We start from the raw sequence: 23,680 nt of genomic DNA, 5'->3' as shown, positions 1-23,680 counted from the left end.
ACCATACCCTTCTCCAAGTGATTGTCCTGACTCAGGGATTGAACCTGCATCTCTTAAGTCTCCTGCATTAGCAGGCAGGTGCTTTACCACTAGTACCCAAGTGGTACTAGTGGTAAAGTACGGGTATGACCCCCAGTTCGGTCATATGGTAATTCTATTCCTAATTTTTTTAGGAATCTTCATACTGTTTTCCAGCCTAGTGGTATCTTGAGAGAACAGCTTGCCTGATCGATTACCCTATTTGATCAGATATCTAAATTATAAGTAAAGATCTCCCTCACTGGGTTTTCTGTATGGGTTTCCTTATCAGATTGGTGCAAAAGTAATTGTTGTTTCAACCATGAATTTTAATTTATTATAACTAGGCTCAAACACATTAATCAAAATAGGAGCCATTAAAATCAACACATTTTTGCCAACAAGAAGTAGGTTTGTTTATTCATGTAGCATAAAAATTTGTGCTTCAGGATTCAGTGAACTCTTGGAAAGCATTTACTGCCTCCTGCTGGTTCTGCAAGTGACTTTCCTGCAGAAAGTTGTTGAAAGATGTTTGAAGAAATGGTTGGTGAGAGATTAGGTGAATATGGTGGATGAGGCAAAACTTCATAGCCAAATTTGTTCAACTTCTGCAGTGTTGGTTGTGTGACATGTGGTTGGGCATTGTAGTGGAGTACAATTGGGCCCTTTCAGTTGACCAATGCCAGCTGCAGTCATTACAGTTTTCGGTGCTTTTCATTAATTTGCTGAGCATACTTCTCAGATGTAATGGTTTTGCCAGGATTCAGAAAGCTATAGTAGATCAATGGGGCAGCAGACCGTCAAATAGTGACCATGAGCTTTTTGAGTGCAAGTTTGGCTTTGGGAAGGGCTTTGGAGCTTCTTCTTGGTCCAACAACTGAGCTGTTAGTTGTTGGATAAAACCCACTTTTCATGGCATGCCACAATCCAATCAATAAATGGTACATTGTTGCTGCATACAATAAGAGAACATGACACTTCAAAATGACAATTTCTTTGAATAGCAGTCAGTTCATGAGGCACCCACTTATACGGCTTTTTCAACTTTCCAATTTGCTTCAGATGCTGAATGACGATAGAATGGTTGACAGTGAGTTTTTTTGGCAACTTTTCATGTAGTTGTGAGAGGATCAGCTTCAATGATCTTCTCAATTGGTCGTTGACAACTTCTGATGACCAATCACTGTACTTCTCATCTTCAAGGCTCTAGTCTCCTTTATAAAGCTTCTTGAACCACCTCTGCACTGTTTGTTTGTTAGCAGTTCCTGGGCCAAACATGTTGCTAATATTGTGAGTTGTCTCCAGTATTTTATGAACGATTTTGAACTCAAACTAAAAAATCCCTCGAATTTGCTTTTTTCTAACATAATTTATATCTGGTTCCAGTTCAGTCACTCAGTCATGCCCAACTCTTTGTGACTCCATGGACTGGCGCACACCAGATCCCTGTTCATCACCGGTTCCCAGAGCATACTCAGACTCATGTCCATCGAGTTGGCGATGCCATCCATCTCATCCTCTGTCATCCCCTTCTCCTCCTGCCTTCAATCTTTCCCAGCATCAGGGTCTTTTCCAACAAGTTGGCTCTTTACATCAGGTGGCCAAAGTAATCACGTTAATATCACATTAGTTAATCAATAATAACAAATTGGGTTAAGAAATTTGGTTTTCTGTTCTGAAGGATAGAAATCTGATTGACGCATGTATGCAACAAAAGAAACATACAAGGCCAGGGATAATCAGAGGGCTTCTCAAAGAAAGTGGCACTTTAACTGAGAACTAGCCAAAGGGAAGATGGTTACAGAGGCGTGAAGGAACATTCTAGACCCAAAGCTTTGTTGCTGGCACTGGTGTGCTGCATTTTTTTTTTTTTTTCATTTGAGGAACAGAAAGATATTCATTAAGAGTTCTATATCTGAAAGAATGATTTGCCACATCTGTGAAGAATGAAGCATGAAACAATGCCTGACATATGGTAGAGACTCAGCAAATATTTAGCAAAACTGAAAGAAGATAAAACAGAAGAGCTGGGCTCGATCCCTGGTTTGGGAAGATCCCCTGGAGACAGGAATGGCAACCCACTCCAGTATTCTTGCCTGGAGAACCCCATGGACAGAGGAGAGCCTGGAGGGCTACAGTCCATGGGGTCGCAAAGACTTAGACATGACTGAGCAACTTTCACTCACTCACTCACTCAACAAATATTTAAGTGAATGAAAGAATGAAAAGCAGTTGTTAGTATAAGATTATGGAGCTCAATTGGTAGCTGAACTTTCTATGAATCCAGAGGTACCAAGACTGCTGTAAAAACTGCAAAAGTGAATCTTATTTAAAGATGCCAAAGGTAATGATGTGCTTTTAAATGGCCATCCTCCAACTACCTGAAAAAGACTATGAAATTTTAAAGAATGATTCATATTATTTCAGTCAATTTTGATATTATATAAGTATTTTTATTTTTAAAATACATGAAGAACCATGATGTTGTCTCTCAATTAAAGCAAATATGATTTAAGTAATTAGATTTATTTATATATTCCCAACTCATATTATTCTCATTGAAAGCAAATATACTTTATCTTTTTTCTCCATATCAGGTTAGATTTAAAATTTGTAGCTAATCTGCTGAAATGTTTCCATCCATATAAATATCTACCACTCTTATTTTTACCTTATATCTTGTGTTCATACTGGCTGGGCTTCTTTCCATACCTATGCCCAAAGTCACTCTAGTATCAGGGTCTTCGTAACTGTTATTCCCTCTGACAGGAATATTATTCCATATTCTGAAAAATATAGCCACGTTCTTCTTATCATTTAGAAGTTAACTATGTGTGTGTGTGTGTGTGTGTGTGTGTGTGTGTGTTAGTTGCTTAGTCATGTCTGACTCTTTGACCCCATGGACTGTAGCCCACCAGGCACCTCTGCCCATGGGAATTCTCCAGGCAAGAATACTGGAGTGGGTTGCCATTCCCTTCTCCAAGAAGTTAGCTATGTTACTATATTAAAAGACTTTTCCAAGAGAATATGACTCAAGTAAGCCAGTATGGCACAGTGCCTGGCTCATATCAGGCACTCCAAAAATAATAGATATTATTTGTAATGTCAAATAGCAAATGCCAACGGAATGTCTTCTATTATTCTTAGTACAACGATAGCCACTTTACTCATTTTTAATTATTACACATACCACACAAACATTTTTGTTGTTGTTAAGTTGCCCAGTAGTGTCCAACTTTTGTGACCTCATGGACTAGAGCACGCCAGACCTCCCTGCCCCTCACCATCTCCCAGAGTTTGCCCAAGTTCACACCCATTGCATCAGTGATGCCATCCAGCCATCTCATCCTCTGATGCCTTCTTCTCTTCCAGCCCTCAATCTTTCCTGGTATCAGGGGCTTTTCCAGTGAGTTGGCTGTTCACATCAGGTGACCAAAATACTAGAGTTTCAGCTTCAGCATCAGTCCTTCCAATGAGTATTCAGGTTGATTCCCTGTAAGATTGACTGATTTGATCTCCTCACTGACCAAAGGACTCTCAGGAGTCTTATCCAACACCACAGTTTGAATGCATCAATTCTTTGCTGCTCTGCCTTCTTTATACTCCAACTCTCACAAACTGCACATGACAACTGAGAAGACAATAGCCTTGACTATGCAGACCTTTGTTGGCAGGGTAATATCTCTGCTTTTTGAAACACTGTCTAGGTTTGTCATAACTTTCCTGCCAAGAAGCAATCATCTTATTTCATGGCTGCAGTCACCATCTGCAGTGATTTTAAAGCCCAAGAAAAGGAACTCTGTCACTGCTTCCATCTTTTCCCCTATTTGCCATGAAGTAACATTAGAAACCCTGATTTTACAAATGGATTATTCAAAGATATTAAATTTATTTCCCAAATCACTCAGCCCATAAGTGGCTGAGTCGGTCTAAATTTTTTTAAAAAAGAAAAGAAAACCTGTGTAAGAATTTTTTTGTTTGTTTGTTTTTGGTACTGTGTAATTTTGTTGTTGTTGTTTAAAAGAAAGAAAATTTACAAATAATACAATTAACAGACTTACATCAAAGAAATTAAGGTGGTTGTACTAATATGATTTTTGTCTGGACAACAGCTTCATATTTCTCCAAACCTTTCTATTTGTGACATTGCTTAAACCCTAAACTCAACTGAAATTTTAACTTGCACTTGACTTCTTTATGTGCATTTGTCAATACTGACTTAAAATTTCTGAAATACTGATAGTTATTCCCTACCACCCAAATAAGTCTTGTTAGTAACCAGGTGTTTTTCAGAAAAATGAAAAAAGGAGTCAGTGAATATCTCAGGGCACTGAGAAAGGTTTTATATTCTCTGCCATCCTTAAAGGAGGATACAGTGGCCTGGGCATCTGTGGTTGGGTGCAAATTCAAAGCTGGGAAACTGGGAACCTGTCTTTTTCTGAGAAAGATCTTGATAAGCAGAAAATATCAAGGCAACTTCAAAAAGAAAGGAAGGAAGAAAAGAAAGACAGAGATAGAAAAGGTCAAAAAGCCCACATATTCTCTGGGGCTTGGGGCTTACTATAAGAGAGAAAAGAAATCATGAAATGTAACCTGAGACTGAGAGAAAGGTTTGAAATGATGGATAAATAGGTGAAAAATATCTTAGAAATTTAGTCCACACTATTTTATGGATAAAGGAGATTAGGCACAGAATTGAAATAAAGGTTATTTAACAAGTGAGAGCAAAACTGGGGTTTTGTACTTACTAATATACTTTACCTTACCCTACAATGCCATAGATCAACTGATTAAAAAATAAAAATAAATCAATTAGTTCATGTTGATTTGTTCTGTTCGAAAAGTAAGTTGAGCTAAACTGTGGAAGAGCTGCTTTTTAAGAGGGAACTAGTAAAAAAATAATAATAATAAAGGGAACTCTTTTAATATTAAAGAGCTTAGCTACGGTCAAGCTTTCTAATTAGGTCAGTATAATTTAAAATGCACTAAAAACCAGCCCAGGTTTTTGGGGCATATCAAAAATTCATAATTTTGCCCTGGATGCTATTTGTGTGACCTTAGTGGTTTCAGAAGAGCAATAATTTTTCTCCATTTCCTAAGAGATTTAGATATTTATACAGACAGCAGACTAAAAATAAAAAGCAAAAACTCACACAAACTCCAGGAGTAATAAAGATTCCATGTCTTTATAAATGCCTGGCCTTTTTCCTTTTTAATTTGGATTAAGATATACTGACAGATTTTGTGTCCAAGTTAACATGAAATGACAGAGTATTCAGTTCAGAACACTGTGAAAAGCTTCAGGGTAAATGATTCAATGCCATCTCAACTATGTTTTTTATTTATAAATTTCTCAGTTTGGTGCTATATACAACTCCACAGCATCTTTCAGCTTTAGAAACATATCAGTGGAAAAGTTTAGAACTCAGTGTCATCACTCTGAAAACATTTACCTAGCTCTACCGTGTTTGGTTTTAATTTCTCCCTCTTTGTAAGCTCAATTTCTCATTAGTGCTAAGCAAAATGCTCCCAGGGGAAAATGAAAAAATGCATTTAGTTGAGATGGGTTTTTACCAAACTATTCAAGAGCTGACAAGGAAGAAATAAATTTAATGTAGAATGTAAAAACATATTATAAATACACAGGTTTGTATCTAGCTAATAAAATAGAATTTCCCAAAGTATGGTTGAAAGAAAGAATACCCTATTAAGATTTGAGTAGGTTTTTATTGTCAACAAGGAAAAATGCACATATTCATGCTAATAGACACACCATTGTACTATGTAATGTACCTAAATCTGTGAAATAATTAAAAACAGTGGAAAAAAATAGATTTTTTACAAGATGAAAAGTGGTTCATTATGAATAGAAAGCAGGATAGGTGTAGACATGAGGAAGCAGCTGGGACTCTGAGATGTGATTGGAAAGGCAGAGAAAGATTGAGATTATGAAAGACATCATACATCATGCTAACGAGTTTGGGATTTTACCCTGAATGCAGGGTGGAGACTTGGAAAGACATTAAGTCGATGATAACAGCATCATATACCACACTGAAGAAACCCCTGTGTTGAAGTAGGGAGTGACCTAGTAATACAGGCAGATAGCAGAACTGCAAAAGTGTAGATGAATGTTGTTAAGAGCTTCAAATATGGTTGTGGCAGTAAAAGAAAGTGGTAATTATATGTTAAATCTGAAACTCAGAGGTGAGAACAAAGCTGCTGCTAGCACCCAATCTCCTGTAGAGACACCTAAAACTTTAGGAACCAGGTAGTTCATCCAGGACACAGGTAGCTGCTCCATTTCTGCCTGTTGAAATATCATCCTAGCATAGCATTACCTGCCCCATCCACATCCCTCTGCACTCATTTCTGTGTGTATGAAAGAGTAGGAGAGAGAAGGAAGACATCCTTTGCAGGCTTTGGCTTAGTGAGGATTGTGAGATCTTTTTTTTTTTTTCTTATTTTCCCACCTTAAAATTCAAATAAGGGCAAAAATGTCAAGGACAGTCACAGAAATTATAAAACTGGTGGCTCAGTGGTGAAGTATGTGCTAGAAATGCAGGGGACAGGGTTTCCATCCCTAGGTTAGGAAGACCCCCTGGAGGAGGAAATGGCAACCTACTCCAGTATTCTTACTTGGAAAATTCCATGGACCTAGAAGCCTGGATGCCTACGGCCCATGGAGTCACAAAGAGTCAGACACAACTTAGTGACTAAACAACAACAACCAATTCCTTATGGAACACTTGCTTAGGCAACAGAATCAGTGATTGTCTTCTGGCCTTGTTTGAACAGGGGGAGGAGATAACTAAAAAGAGATGATGCCATAGCAAGAGGTGTGGCAGGAAAGAAACCTATACTCCTTCCATTTAGAAAAGCAAGAGTTTGTGTTGGGTTGGATGGAGTTTGGAGAAAGGAGGCAACCATGAGTCCTCTGGGCTCCATGAGCAAAATCCCAGAGGTAGGAGCTAACAAAGAGGGGAAGCCGCAGTGCCTGAAGAAGGGGTACCATCAGAGAACGTTCAGGAAGAAGGCCCCACAGACTCACTGACCAGCTCATAAGCACCGGTCTTCGGAGGTCTTCATCCAGAGCCGCAACTGCATCCTGCTAAGAACCACAACGGAAGTTGGAAGAGTAAGAGACACGGCTCCGCTTCCAGCGCTCTCCTCCCTACAGCGACACACAAAAGAGAATGAGAACTGGGAAGGAGAATGAAAAAAGATGTGAACAAAGACCACTCTCCATTCTCCATGTAGCTGCAGAGTCCTGTGTTCAAGTTATTTGCTAGGAGCTGAGCTAGGGGAAGCTCAGAGATAAATATGCCCTTTGTACAACTACAAATGATGTAAAAGCTGTGGGCACTTCTGGATGTTCAAAGAAAGTAGAAAAATGGATTAGACATGGTTAAAGGCAATGATTAGAAAAGGTCAAACCACTTCATGCTTTTTACCCACTGTGTTAGACTCTCCAGTAAGCCAAAGTCAGGGAATAGATATAAGAAATGTTTAAAATAGGCAATAGATTTGGCTTGACCAATTTATTATGATGGAAAAAAAAAAGAAAAACCTAAATGATGATTTCTGAGTTAATAGTCTGTACTTTACCCTGAACTTTAAAAAGGAAATACTCTTGGCTTTCCATCTTTGTGTAGTTATGGCATCTATAAAATAAAAGATTTTATGGTGGTTCCTAATTTCATTTCCATAACATATTTCCCTGAGAAGTTGAGGAAAGTTACATAGTGTCTCCACAAAAAAAAAAAAAAAAAAACATTGAAGCCAATTTGAGGAAAACGATTGAGTATAGCTCAGGCTATGTTGTTTGTTGTGTCTGTGACAAATGCTTGCAGTGATATCCTTCAGAAAGAGGACGATATAAGTGTGTGTTTGGGATTTTTGCTTTATTATGTTTTGTTTTGTTAATGGCAACACCTTCCAATATCTATTAATATCTCTGGCAAAGAGGCTGCCCCCCTTCCAACTCACCCTTTCTTCAGAGCCTGGAGGTTCTGACATGATTCAATGGCTCAGCACAAAAGCTCCTGCAGTTTCTTCAGGTTCCTTATATGATGCTCAGAGCCAGGGATGAGGTCCATTAATTAAAGTAACTTCTGCACTTAAGCTTTCCCTCTCGCTTTCTAACGGCTGTCGTACATGTCTTTCTGGGTCACTTCCCTTCTCCCTTCCAGATAAACTGCGTCTGAAGGGAAGAGCATGGTGACAGCACAGCCCTCCTTGAGTGCGCATTGCCCTTAGCTTTTTAAAAACCTTACTGATCAAGTTACAGAGTGTGAATTTCTCTTTTCCACCATCTGTAGGAAACATGTGTCTTCTCTTGTTACCCTTGCATTTCCACTTCTGTCAGCTTCTATCGCAGGTCAAAGCTGCCACTAAGCTTGTGATCTTATGCAAAGCTTTCTTCTGATGTTTACTTTGGGTCAACTATAATAGCTGAAAGTGCAGTATGAATTTTGGAATCCAGCAGACCAGCTCTAAAATCTTGATAGTCATTTAGCCCCTGCTGCCTCATTTTCTTCCCTTTCCTTTATCAAATGAGAGTAAAATTATGCCTGGGATCTTAGTAAGAATTAAAATGTATTAAAAATTCTTAACAGGGCCTGGCAAATTTTAGGGTCATAATAAATATTATCAAAACAAGCTATATATCATTTTATTTTTTGAAGGTTGATTTGAAGTTCTCTCAACATCAGTGTCTTCATCTGTACGATAAATCAGTTTAAGTACATCCAGTTTATTTCCATCACAATTTATTGAGTACCAGCTATTGTGGAGTTATGAAGTAACTGAAGTAAGGGAAAGAGGTTACAAAGAAGCAGGAAGATACTGACAAGCAAGCAAATAGCCAAAGAGCCTGGCTGAAATTAAGGCACTGCCACTTGCTCAAGAGCCTTGAATAAAGCGGTAAATGATGAGGAATGCTAGTTTTCTCATTAGCAAATGAGGTTAACAATACTCAACTAACATAATAGTTAGAAACCTTATATGAAATAAGGTGTGGAAGGTTAGTATGACACCTGACACATAAAAAGTGATCAGTAAATGTTCAGCAATAGCATAACCATTGTAAGACCTATGTAGAGCCCAGCCTCTCTTATTGTTTAAAGTTTTCATCCCAAATTTTATCTAAAATCATAAACGTATCTATTTCTCATACTAACTGTACATTTTTATTATAGAATATTTTGAAATAGTTTAATAACTGTCTCATTGAAAGTATTAATATAATTGCAAAATTTTATTATATTTTTATGATAGGAACTTTCGTATGTTTAATGGAAGGGATAAATTGGGGTTGACTAATTGTTATAACATTCCATTATATTATTTTCAACACTAGTTTTTATTGATTATTTGAATCAATTTTTTTTTTTTTTAGTTCTCAAATCTTTATAAGAGAGCTTAAAAATGCTGAAATTCTAGTGCTCAGTGGACAAGTCATAAGACATCATAGGCTGAGAAACAATGTGACAAATGTTATTTTTCTTCTGAGGAAGTAAAAAACAAAGGCAAGAATAATCCTAAGTAAAGAGCATTGAGGAGGAGTTCAGGTGAGCAAGCTAGTGAGCAAGATAAACAAGTAAGAGTGTAAGCACTGAGAGGCACATGGTCTTATGACTAGAGCAACGGTCTCCAAATACCAGTCTGAACAATTCAGGAGAGTGCAAAATATTCATTAGCAGATGATAAAGGGGAAAGGATAAAATGGAATATTGCTTTATTTATAATCATAGTTGTTGTTTAGTCACTAAGTTGTGTTCAACTCTCATGATCCCATGGACTTCAGCCCACCAGGCTCCTCTGTCCATGGGATTTCCCAGGCAAGAAAATTGGAGCGGCTTGTCATTTCCTTCTCCAAGAGGTTTTCTCAAAGAAGACCCAGAGAGAACCCGTGTATCCTGCATTGACAGGTGGATTCATTACCAATGAACCACCAAGGAAGCCACAATACCTAATTATTATACATTTACAATGCACTTAGTGTTATTAGTATAGCATTCCATGCATGTATGTGTAAGAGATGCATAAGTTATTTACAAGTGAAATAAAACACACATATTTAAAATGCATTACAAAGAGTCTGGAGACCTGCAGAACAGAGCACAAAGAGCAGGGATTATGGAAGTTATGATCATTTGGTAAAGACTTTCAACTGTACTGTGCTTCTCATGTGCCTCAGATGGTAAAGAATCCACCTGAAAGGCGGGAGATTTGGGTTTGATCTCTGGATTGGGAAGATCTCCTGGAGAAGGGAAAGGCTACCCACTCCTGTATTCTGCCCTGGAGAATTCCATGGACTCTCTAGTCCATGGGATTGCAAACAGCTGGACCCGACTGATGACTTTCACTTTCAGTTTCAACTGTTGTACTAAGGATTAAATATGTTATTTTGTAGACTAGAGAGAACCAAGAAAACTTTAGGCAAAAGAATGAGCTGTAATTTGCCAAAGAGGATGCATAGATAGCAAAGAAATATGTGAAACTATATTCACATAATTAACCGTGGGAGAAATACAAGTTAAAACTGTAATGAGACATTATTATATACCTAACAAGATGACTTTAAATATTAGTAGAAATACCAAATGCTGGTGAAGGTATGGACAAGGTGGATCATTCATTCATTCCTGCTACTAAGGAAAAATGATACAGATATTCTGGAAAACAATTGAAAATTTCTTATAAAACTATATATTCAATTACTATTTGACACAGAAATTATAATCTTGGGCATTTATGCCAAAGAAATGAAAACATAGGTTCATTACCAAACCCTGTTGAGTTGAGTTCAGTCCAGTTCAGTCACTCAGTCGTGTCCGACTCTTTGTGACCCTATGAATTGCAGCATGCCAGGCCTCCCTGGCCATCACCAACTACAGGAGTCTACTCAAACTCACGTCCATCGAGTCAGTGATGCCATCAAGTCATCTCAACCTCTGTCATCCCCTTCTCCTCCTGCCTTCAATCTTTCCCAACATCAGGGTCTTTTCCAATGAGACAACTCTTTGCATGAGGTGGCCAAAGTACTTGAGTTTTAGCTTTAGCATCATTCCTTCCAAAGAACACCCAGGGCTGATTTCCTTTAGGATGGACTGGTTGGACCTCCTTGCAGTCCAAGGGACTCTCAAGAGTCTTCTCCAACACCACAGTTCAAAAGCATCAATTCTTATGTGCTCAGCTTTCTTTATAGTCCAACTCTCACATCCATACATGACCACTGCAAAAACCCTAGCCTTGACTAGACGGAACTTTGTTGGCAAAGTAATGTCTCTGCTTTTCAAAATGCTATCTAGGTCAGTCATAACTTAACGTCCAAGGAGTAAACGTCTTGTAATTTCATGGCTGCAGTCATCATCTGCAGTGATTTTGGAGCCCCAAAAATAAAGTCTGACACTGTTTCCACTGTATCACCATCTATTTCCCTTGAAGTGATGGGACCAGATGCTATGATCTTCATTTTCTGAATGTTGAGCTTTAAGCCAACTTTTTCATTCTCCTCTTTCATTTCATCAAGAGGCTTTTTAGTTCCTCTTCATTTTCTGCCATAAGGAGGGTGTCATCTGTATATCTGAGGTTATTGATATTTCTCCTGGCAATCTTGATTCCAGCTTGTGCTTCCTCCAGCCCAGCGTTTCTTATGATGTAGTCTGCATAGAAGTTAAATAAGCAGGGTGACAGTATACAGCCTTGATGTACTCCTTTTCCTATATGGAACCAGTCTGTTGTTCCATGTCCAGTTCTAACTGTTGCTTTCTGACCTGCATTTAGGTTTCTCAAAAGGCAGGTCAGGTGGTCTGGTATTCCCATCTCTTTCAGAATTTTCCACAGTTTATTGTGATCCACACAGTCAAAGGCTTCGGCATAGTCATTAAAGCAGAAATAGATGTTTTTCTGGAACTCTCTTGCTTTTTCCATGATCCAGCGTATGTTGGCAATTTGATCTCTGGTTCCTCTGCCTTTTCTAAAACCAGCTTGAACAACTAGAAGTTCATGGTTCACATATTGCTGAAGCCTGGCTTGGAGAATTTTGAGCATTACTTTACTAGCATGTGAGATGAGTGCAATTGTGTGTAGTTTGAGCATTCTTTGGCATTGCCTTTCTTTGGGATTGGAATGAAAACTGACCTTTTCTCAGTGGTGGCCACTGCTGAGTTTTCCAAATTTGCTGGCATATTGAGTGTAGCACTTTCACAGCATCATCTTTCAGGATTTGGAATAGCTCAACTGGAATTCCATCACCTCCACTAGCTTTGTTCATAGTGATGCTTTCTAAGGCCCACTTGACTTCACATTCCAGGATGTCCGGCTCTAGGTGAGTGATCACACCATTGTGATTATCTTGGTTGTGAAGATCTTTTTTGTACAGTTCTTCTGTGTATTCTTTCCATGTCTTCTTAATATCTTCTGCTTCTGTTAGGTCCATAGCATTTCTGTCCTTTATCAAGCCCATCATTGTATGAAATGTTCTCTTGTTATTTCTAATTTTCTTGAAGAGATCTCTAGTCTTTTGTGTTCTGTTGTTTTCCTCTATTTCTTTGCATTGATCGCTGAGGAATGCTTTCTTATCTCTTCTTGCTATTCTTCGGAATGCTGCATTCAGATGCTTATATCTTTCCTTTTTTCCTTTGCTTTTCACTTCTCTTCTTTTCACAGCTATTTGTAAGGCCTCCCGAACAGCCATTTTGCTTTTTTGCATTTTTTTTTCCATGGAGATGGTCCTGATACCTGTCTCCTGTACAATGTCATGAACCTCCATCCATAGTTCATCAGGCACTGTATCTATCAGATCTAGGTCCTTAAATCTATTTCTCACTTCCACTGTATAATCATAAGGGACTTGATTTAGGTCATACATGTATGGTCTAGTGGTTTTCCCTACTTTCTTCAATTTAAGTCTGAATTTGGCAATAAGGATTTCATGATCTGAGCCATAGTCAGTCCCAGTCTTGTTTTTGCTGACTGTATAGAGCTTCTCCATCTTTGGCTGCAAAGAATATAATCAATCTGATTTCGGTGTTGACCATCTTCTTTTGTGTTGTTGTGTTGTTGGAAGAGGGTGTTTGCTATGACCAGTGTGTTCTCTTGGCAAAACTCTATTAGCCTTTGCCCTGCTTCATTCTGTATTCCAAGGCCAAATTTGCCTGTTACTCCAAGTGTTTCTTGACTTCCTACTTTTACATTCCAGTCTCCTAAATGAAAAGGAAATGTTTTTTTGGGTGTTAGTTCTAAAAGGTCTTGTAGGTCTTTGTAGAACCATTCAACTTCAGCTTCTTTAGCATTACTGGTTGGGGCATAGACTTGGATTACTGTGATATTGAATGGTTTGCCTTGGAAACAAGATCATTCTGTTGTTTTTGAGTTTGCATCCAAGTACTGCATTTTGGACTCTTTTGTTGACTATGATGGCTACTCCATTTTTTCTACAGACAGAATGTGGTCCACTGGAGAAGGGAATGGCAAACCACTTCAGTATTTTTGCCTTGAGAACCCCATGAACAGTATGAAAAGGCAAAATGATAGGGTACTGAAGAGGCACTTTCCGGGTCAGTATGTGGCCAGTATGCTACTGGAGATCAGTGGAGAAATAACTCCAGAAAGAATGAAGGCATGGAGCCAAAGCAAAAACAATACCCAGTTGTGGATGTGACTGGTGATAGAAGCAAGGTCCAATGCTGTAAAGAGCAATAGGAACCTGGAAGTTAGGTCCATGAATCAAAGCAAATTAGAAGTGGTCAATACAAGGTTATTGTTACCATCTTTCTAAATTCCATATATACGCATTAGTACAGACATTGTGGAATGTGAAGTCAAGTGGGCCTTAGAAAGCATCACTATGAACAAAGCTAGTGGAGGTGATGGAATTCCAGTTGAGCTATTCCAAATCCTGAAATAAGATGCTGTGAAAGTGCTGCACTCAATATGCCAGCAAATTTGGAAAACTCAGCAGTGGCCACAGGACTGGAAAAGGTCAGTTTTCATTCCAATCCCAAAGAAAGGCAATGCCAAAGAATGCTCAAACTACCCCACAATTGCACTCATCTCACATGCTAGTAAAGTAATGCTCAAAATTCTCCAAGCCAGGCTTCAGCAATACGTGTACCATGAACTTCCAGTTGTTCAAGCTGGTTTTAGAAAAGGTAGAGGAACCAGAGATCAAATTGCCAACATCCACTGGATCATGGAAAAAGCAAGAGAATTCCAGAAAAACATCTATTTCTGCTTTATTGACTATGCCAAAGCCTTTGACTGTGTGGATCACAATAAACTGTGGAAAACTCTGAAAGAGATGGGAATACCAGACCACCTGATCTGCCTGTTGAGAAATTTGTATGCAGGTCAGAAAGCAACAGTTAGAACTGGACATGGAACAACAGACTGGTTCCAAATAGGAAAAGGAGTTCATCAAGGCTGTATATTGTCACCCTGTTTATTTAACTTCTATGCAGAGTACATCATGAGAAACGCTGGACTGGAAGAAACACAAACTGGAATCAAGATTGCCAGGAGAAATATCAATAATCTCAGATATGCAGATGACACCACCCTTATGGCAGAAAGTGAAGAGTAACTAAAAGCCTCTTGATGAAAGTGAAAGTGGAGAGTGAAAAGTTGGCTTAAAGCTCAACATTCAGAAAACGAAGATCATTGCATCCGGTCCCATCACTTCATGGGAAATAGATGGGGAAACAGTGGAAACAGTGTCAGACTTTATTTTTCTGGGCTCCAAAATCACTACAGATGGTGACTGCAGCCATGAAATTACAAGACGCTTACTCCTTGGAAGGAAACTTATGACCAACCTAGATAGCATATTCAAAAGCAAAGACATTACTTTGCCAACAAAGTTCCATCTAGTCAAAGCTATGGTTTTTCCTTTGGTCATGTATGGTTGTGAAAATTGGACTGTGAAGAAGGTTGAGCACTGAGGAATTGATGCTTTTGAACTGTGGTGTTGGAGAAGACTCTTGAGAGTCCCTTGGACTGCAAGGAGATCCAACCAGTCCATTCTGAAGGAGATAAGCCCTGGGATTTCTTTCGAAGGAATGAAGCTAAAGCTAAAACTCCAGTACTTTGGCCACCTCATGTGAAGAGTTGACTCATTGGAAAAGACTCTGATGCTGGGAAGGATTGGGGGCAAGAGGAGAAGGGGACGACTGAGGATGAGATGGCTTGATGGCATCACTGACTCAATGGACATGAGTCTGAGTGAACTCCGGGAGTTGGTGATGGACAGGGAGGCCTGATGTGCTGCGATTCATGGGGTCACAAAGAGTAGGACACGACTGAGCGACTGATCTGATCTGATACTGTATTGGTGTTTTTCTTTCTGGCTTACTTCACTCTGTATACGGTACAGGGAGGGAGGAGGGTTCAGGATCGGGAACACATGTATCCCTGTGGTGGATTCATGTTGATATATGGCAAAACCAATACAATATTGTAAAATTAAAAAATAAAATTAAAAAAAAAGAATCTTAAAAAAAGAAGAAGAAGAAGTGATCAAACAGGAGATGGCAAGAGTTAACGATGACATTCTAGGAATCAGCGAACTAAAATGGACTGGAATGGGTGAATTTAACTCAGATGACCATAGAATATTAGTCAGCAGGAAAAATAAACTGCTAATACGTACAACAACTTGGATGATTCTCCAAGGAATTAAGCTAAATGAGTAAAAAAAAAAAAATCTGCCCCGCCAAAGTTACATATTATAAGATTTCACTTGTGTATAATTTGTGAAATGAAAAAAAGTAATGAGGCAAATTTGTGGTTGGCTGCAATTAGGACCCAGGGGTTAGGGATGATGGTGGTGGTGTGGAATGAAGGTCTGAGGCTGTAAAAGAAAAAATGAAGAGTTTTTATGGTGTTAGAATTGTTCAGTGTCTTGACTGTGGTGATGGATACACAAACACAAAATGAAAACATTGTATAGAAATTAAAGCATGCGCAAATGAATAAGTTAAAACTAGGAATATCTAAATGTGATCAATTGATTATATTAATATCAATATCCTGATTGTAATAATGTACTATACCTTTGGCTATATTACACTTTATGGCAACATATTACCATAAAGAGTTACTGAGAAAAAAGCATACAAGGGATATTACTGTACAGCTTCTTAATACTACATATTTCTCATGTAATTATTATTTAAAATAGTAATTAAATAAGAAATTGCAATAGCTAATTAAATTAAAAGTAGTTCTTTACTATAGCAACAAAAGCTATAAGGATAAATCTGACAACAGATATTTAAGACCAGTAGACTGATAACTAAAAAATATTACTTAGAGAGATTTTTTTAAAGAACTAAATAAAAGGAAATATGTCATGTTCATGGTTTCTAAAGCAATATTGTTAACATTAATTTGTCCTCAAATTAAGCTGTATATTCACTGAAGTTCTAATCAAAATCTCAGTAGATTTTTTTTAAACTGACAAGGTAATTACAAAATTTATATGGAAATGCTAAGAATATAGAATACCCAAAACAGTTCTGAAAAAGAAGAGCAAGTGGAAGGAACTATCTCATGTGACATTAAGACAGATCACATTGCTCCAGTAATCAAGACACTAGTAGATCAATGGACCAGCAGGGAGAGTTAAGCAGTTGTTGACCTATACTTACATGGCCAATTGATTTTTGACAATGATGAAAAGACTATGGAGGAAAGATAAGTCTTTTCCAAATGATGGCATGGAACAATTGGATAACCATATACTAATAAAAGTAAAAGGGCTTCCCTGGTGGCTCAGACATTAAAAAATCTGCCTGGAATGTGAGAGACTCCAGTTCAACCCCTAAGTTGGGAAGATACCCTGGAAAAGGAATGGCTACTCATTCCAATATTCTTGCCTGGAGAATTCCATGGACAGAGGTGATCTGGCAGGCTATAGTCCTTGTGGTCAAAAAGAGTCAGACACAGCTGAGCCACTCACACTTTCACTGTGCTAAATAAATATGTAATTAGGTTCATACCCCATAGCTAGTCCCGATCTTTCAATTTATCCCTCCCCCCACCTTACCCACTGGTAACTATAAGGCTGTTTTCTACATCTGTAACTCCATTTCTGTTCTGTAGATAAGTTCATTTGTATTTTTTCTTAAATTCCACATGTATACCTGTGATGGATTCATTTTGATATTTGGCAAAACTAATACAATTATGTAAAGTTTAAAAATAAAATAAAATTTAAAAAAAATAAAATAAAATGTAAAAAAAAATAAATAAATAAATTCCACATACAAACAGAAACATAAACCAGATGATCTAGTCATCCAGTTCTAAGTATTTATCCAAGAGAAATAAATATTAATAAAATAATATATACAAATATTCATAGTAGTTTTATTTGTAATAGTCACAAGGTGAAAATAACATAAGCATCCACCAAAAGGTGAAAGATAGGAAAGTTGTGCCATCTGTACACAATGGAATACTACTCACCCATGAAAAGGAATGGATTCTTAGTAGTTGCCACAGGGATGACACTCAATTTAATCTTAATTATGCTGAGTGAAATAAACTAAACAAAAAGGAGTACATGCTGATAAGATTCTATTTACATAAAACTGGAAAAGTGCAAACCTACTCTAGTGATAAAAAGCAGATCTGTAGTTGACCCATGATAGGCATGGGATGAGAAAGGGCTGAGTGGAGAAAGTACAGGTAATATATATGTTGATTATTTCGATCATATTAATAGTTTCATGACTGCATCTGTATGTAAGAACTTTTCAGTTATATACTTTTAACATGTGAACTTACTATATTCCTATTGTTGTTTAGTCGCTAAGTCACTTAGACACTTTTGTGACCCCATGGACTATAACCCACCAGGCTCCTTCTTCCATGGAATTTCCCAGGCAAGACTATGGGAGTGAGTTGCCATTTTCCTCTCCAGGGGATCTTTCAGATCCAGGGAATGGAACCCGCATCTCCTACTTGGCAGGCAGATTCTTTACCACTGAGCCAGCCTCAGCTCCCCCTTTATATCTGCCATCATAGCTGGTCGTTTGGCTCTTTGAGGTCTTGTGGGCTTTCCTATCTGGAGGCCTTGCAGCATCATTCCCTGTGCTTTCCCAATCTTCACCTAGTTAACTCTCTCTCACTCCTCAGGTTTCAGTGTCATGCTTCCCACAGAAAAGAGTCATCAAACACCCAAAATAATTAAGGCTTTAGTAGTAGAAATTCTCCCCGGCACCATGTTTTCTCTTTCAAAATTTGTCATATATTTGACTTACATTTTTGAGTAAATGTTCAATTACTGCCTACACACAGCACAAAAACACAACAATTTACATATAATATGAGGTTAATACTTTTAAAGAACTAATTAGATGTAATTATGACAGTAATACATATAAGAACAGAGACTGAGTAGTTTTAAGATCACACATAGGGTAGCACTAGTGGTAAAGGAGCCACCTGCTAATGCAGGAGACATAAGAGATGAGGGTTTGATGTCTGGGTCAGGAAGATCTCCTGGAGGAGGGCATGCCAACCCACTCCAGTATTCTTGTCTGGAGAATCCCATGGACAGAGGAGTCTGGTGGGCTATGGTCCATAGGATTGAAAAGAGTCAGACATGACTGCGGTGACTTCAGTTCAGTTCAGTTCAGTCACTCAGTCATGTCTGACTCTTTGCAACCCCATGAACTTGAGCACGCCAGGCCTCCCTGTCCATCACCAACTGCAGGAGTCCACCCAAACCCATGTCCATTGAGTTGGTGATGCCATCCAACCATCTCATCCTCTGTTGTCCCCTTCTGCTCCTGCCTTCAAACTTTCCCAGCATCAGGGTCTTTTCCAATGAGTCAACCCTTCGCATCAGGTGGCCAAAATATTGGAGTTTCAGGTTCAACATCAGTCCTTCCAATGAACACCCAGGACTGATCTGCTTTAGGATTGACTGGCTGGATCTCCTTGCAGCCAAGGGACTCTCAAGAGTCTTCTCCAGCACCACAGTTCAAAAGCATCAACTCTCCTGCACTCAGGTCTCTTTATATTCCAACTCTCTCATCCATACATGACTACTAAAAAAACCATAGCCTTGACTAGACGGACCTTTGTGAACAAAGTAATATCTCTGCTTTGAATATTCTATCTAGGTTGGTCACAATTTTCCTTCCAAGGAGTAAGTATTTTTTAATTTCATGGCTGCAATAACCATCTGCAGTGATTTTGAAGCCCAAAAAAGTAAAGTCAGGCACTGTTTTCACTGTTTCCCCATCTATTTGCAATGAAGTGATGGGACCGGATACCACAATCTTTTAGTTTTCTGAATGTTGAACTTTAAACCAACTTTTTCACTCTTCTCTTTCACTTTCATCAAGAGGCTCTTTAGTTCTTCTTCACTTTCTGCCATAAGGGTGGTGTCATTTGCATATCTGAGATTATTGATATTTCTCCCGGCCATCTTGATTCCAGTTTGTGCTTCTTCCAGCCCAGCATTTCTCATGATGTACTCTACATATAAGTTAAATAAGCAGAGTGACAATATACAGCGTTGACGTACTCCTTTTCCTATTTGGAACCAGGCTGTTGTTCCATGTCCAGTTCTAACTGTTGCTTCCTGACCTGCATACAGGTTTCTCAAGAGGCAGGTCAGGTGGTCTGGTATTCCCATCCCTTGAAGAATTTTCAACAGTTTCTTGTGATCCACACAGTCAAAGGCTTTGGCATAGTCATTAAAGCAGAAATAGATGCTTTTCTGGAACTCTCTTGCTTTTTCCATGATCCAGTGGATGTTGGCAATTTTACCTCTGGTTCCTCCGCCTTTTCTAAAACCAGCTTGAACATAAGGTAGTTCACGGTTCACATACTGCTGAAGCCTGGATTGGAGAATTTTGGGCATTACTTTACTGGCGTGTGAGATGACTGCAATTGTGCAGTAGTTTGAGCACTCTTTGGCATTGCCTTTCTTTGGGATTGGAATGAAAACTGACCTTTTCCAGTCCTGTGGCCACTGCTGAGTTTTCCAAATTTGCTGGCATATTGAGTGCAGCACTTTCACAGCATCATCTTTCAGGATTTGGAATAGCTCAACTGGAATTCCATCACCTCCACTAGCTTTGTTCATAGTGATGCTTTCTAAGGCACACTTGACTTCACATTCCAGGATGTCTGGCTCTAGGTCAGTGATCACACCATCGTGATCATCTGGGTCATGAAGATCTTTTTTGTACAGTTCTTCTGTGTATTCTTTCCATGTCTTCTTAATATCTTCTGCTTCTTTTAGGTCCATACCATTTCTGTCCTTTATCGAGCCCATCTTTGCATGAAACGGTCCTTTGGTATCTCTGATTTTCTTGAAGAGATCCCTAGTCTTTCCCATTCTGTTGTTTTCCTCTATTTCTTTGCATTGATCACTGAAGAAGGCTTTCTTATCTCTTCTTGCTATTCTTCGGAACTCTGCATTCAGATGGTTATATCTTTCCTTTCCTCCTTTGCTTTTCACTTCTTTTCTTTTCACAGCTATTTGTAAGGCCTCCCCAGACAGCCATTTTGCTTTTTTGCATTTCTTTTCCATGGGGATGGTCTTGATCCCTGTCTCCTGTACAATGTCACAAACCTCATTCCATAGTTCATCAGGCACTCTATCTATCAGATCTAGGTCCTTAAATCTATTTCTCACTTCCACTGTATAATCATAAGGGATTTGATGTAGGTCATACCTGAATGGTGTAGTGGTTTTCCCTACTTTCTTCAATTTCAGTCTGAATTTGGCAATAAGGAGTTCATGGTCTGAGCCACAGTCAGCTCCTGGTCTTATTTTTGCTGACTGTATAGAGCTTCTCCATCTTTGGCTGCAAAGAATATAATCAATCTGATTTTGGTGTTGACCATTTGGTGATGTCCATGTATATATAGTCTTCTTTTGTGTTGTTGGAAGAGGGTGTTTGTTATGACCAGTGCATTTTCTTGGCAAAATTCTCTTAGTCTTTGCCCTGCTTCATTCCCTATTCCAAGGCCAAATTTGCCTGTTACTCCAGGTTTTTTTTTGACTTCCTACTTTTGCATTCCAGTCTCCTTTAATGAAAAGGACATCTTTTGGGGGTGTTAGTTCCAAAAGGTCTTGTAGGTCTTCATAGAACCGTTCAACTTCAGCTTCTTCAGCGTTACTGGTTGGGGCATAAACTTGGATTACTGTGATATTGAATGGTTTGCCTTGGAAATGAACAGAGATCATTCTGTCATTTTGAGATTGCATCCAAGTACTGCATTTTAGACTCTTTTGTTGACCATGATGACCACTCCATTTCTTCTGAGGGATTCCTGCCCACAGTAGGAGATAAAATGGTCATCTGAGTTAAATTCACCCATTCCAGTCCATTTCAGTTCACTGATTCCTAGAATGTGGGCATTCACTCTTGCCATCTCTTGTTTGACCACTTCCAATTTGCCTTGATTCATGGACCTGACATTCCAGGTTCCTATTCAATATTGCTCTTTACATCATCGGACCTTGCTTCTTTCACCAGTCACATCCACAGCTGGGTATTCTTTTTGCTTTGGCTCCATGCCTTCATTCTTTCTGGAGTTATTTCTCCACTGATCTCCAGTAGCATATTGGGCACCTACTGACCTGGGGAGTTCCTTTTTCAGTATCCTATCATTTTGCCTTTTCATAGAGTTCATGGGGTTCTCAAGGCAAGAATGCTGAAGTGGTTTGCCATTCCCTTCTCCAGTGGACCACATTCTGTCAGATCTCTCTACCATGACCCACCCATCTTGGGTGGCCACACAGGCATGGCTTAGTTTCATTGAGTTAGACAAGGCTGTGGTCCTAGTGTGATTAGATTGACTAGTTTTCTGTGAGTATGGTTTCAGTGTGTTTGCCCTCTGATGCCCTCTCGCAACACCTACCGTCTTACTTGGGTTTCTCTTACCTTGGGCGTGGGGTATCTCTTCACGACTGCTCCAGCAAAGCGCAGCCATTGCTCCTTACCTTGGATGAGGGGTATCTCCTCACTGCCGCCCTTCCTGACTTTCAACATGGGATAGCTCCTCTAGGCCCTCCTGCGCCCGCACAGCCATGGCTCCTTCGACATGGGGTTGGTGCTCCCAGCCACCACCCCTGGCCTCGGGCGTGGGGGTGTGGGGTAGTTCCTCCTGCCTGCCACCCCTGGCCTCGGGCTTGTGGCGTGGGGTATCTCCTCTCAGCCGCCACCCCTGACCTCAATAGCCAGACATTATAAGGTTAATTGCATACATTGTCTTTTCTATTTTTTTTTTCTTTTCTAAAAAAAAAAAGTTTATCTGATAAGGATTTGCAACTTCAACCAGTAGACAGGCTTTTGGTTAAATGACACTGCCAGTTGACAGATTAAAAATATCATGATATTTAAAATTCTTCATCCTCCAAATGGATCAGTGGCCTAAAGTACAGGAGTGTTCATAAACTATCTTTGTAATATATTGCCTTCTGTCAGTGAGAAAGGACTTATCTTAAATCAAGAGTTGAAATACTGCCAGTATCTAAGATACAATTATTTCTTTAAAGGTGGTGATTTTTTAAGCCAAACTTCTCCCCTGCTAGATTAGAATTTACATCAGTAAGTAAAATCCAGACATATTTAAGATATTAACAATCTTGCAAACTGTAGTAATTTAGCTGTTTTTAAATAAAGTGTGTCATTAGTACAAGAGAAGACTGGTTTGTTTATAAAAAATATAATTTTTGCTTTCAAATACATCTTTTTGTAATGTGTATATTTCTGTTACTAAAATGGAATAAATACATTATATTCTATCTTTATAGAAACAGTCCTAAATAATAAACAGAATTTTTCATTGACCATCCTAAATAGATGGTATAGCTTTAGAGACCAGTGTTCTTACCAAATGTCTCATTAATATCCCTTCTAGACATAAATTACAGTCAAATCTTCTATTCCTAGTTTGGCTTGCTTCTAAATTTGTCTCCCTTGTCAACACACTGTAAATCAAATTTGATCCATATTGAAAGCAGTATAATGTTTTTAAACTGGTTTCTTTATGGATGACAATGTCAGGAAAATTAATAATCAATATTCAGCAGCCTAGAATTTAATCCAATTGTTAAAATTTCAATACTGTCCTTAGCCCTCAGTTCTGGATTGATTGGCAAAATTGAATACTAATTTAAAAACAACATATAGGATGTTGACTAAACAGAATTAGCCATTATTCTTATACCTTAAATAGTTTAATGTTTTCATGATGCCATGGAATAAACTATTCTTTTCAGAACCAGGAAAATCCAATTTTAGAATTTTAAGTTTGGTGAGAGCTTTGGTTTTCTACCAAAAGTAGCACAGACTTCTTTCCTAAAAGAAGGCAGTCTAAATTCTAGTGGCATATCAAATAAATCACGATAGCCATCCCTGCTATGCCTAAGGTTGCTTCAGTAGGCTGATGCACTGGTGAAATAACAGATTATATTTCAGGAGCATACGAGGGAGAAAAGGACAGAAATTCTAATTAAGTTTGAAATCTGTATATTTCTGGAATGATGAATACACAGGAGAATATGGTAATCCAGAATGTCAATCTCATTTTCACTAAACTTCTAAAATTTTTAATAATACTCTAATTTCTCACCTTCATATAAGACTCAAGGTCCACTTATAATAAAGGTCTCAAAAGAGCC

The 23,680-nt window shown here is 38.6% G+C and overlaps 1 protein-coding gene across 1 annotated transcript in view; it reads left to right on the top strand.

Annotated features, from left to right (window-relative positions):
* CNTN5 (contactin 5) overlaps nt 1-23,680 on the top strand; it is a 1,653,888-nt gene that overhangs the window by 1,451,744 nt on the left and 178,464 nt on the right. The window lies entirely within an intron of this gene.

This window comes from Bos javanicus, chromosome 15, assembly GCF_032452875.1.
Source record: "Bos javanicus breed banteng chromosome 15, ARS-OSU_banteng_1.0, whole genome shotgun sequence".
NCBI classification, from domain to species: domain Eukaryota; kingdom Metazoa; phylum Chordata; class Mammalia; order Artiodactyla; family Bovidae; genus Bos; species Bos javanicus.
Note: the sequence above shows the minus strand (reverse complement) of the source record. Positions and strands in the feature narration are given on the sequence as shown.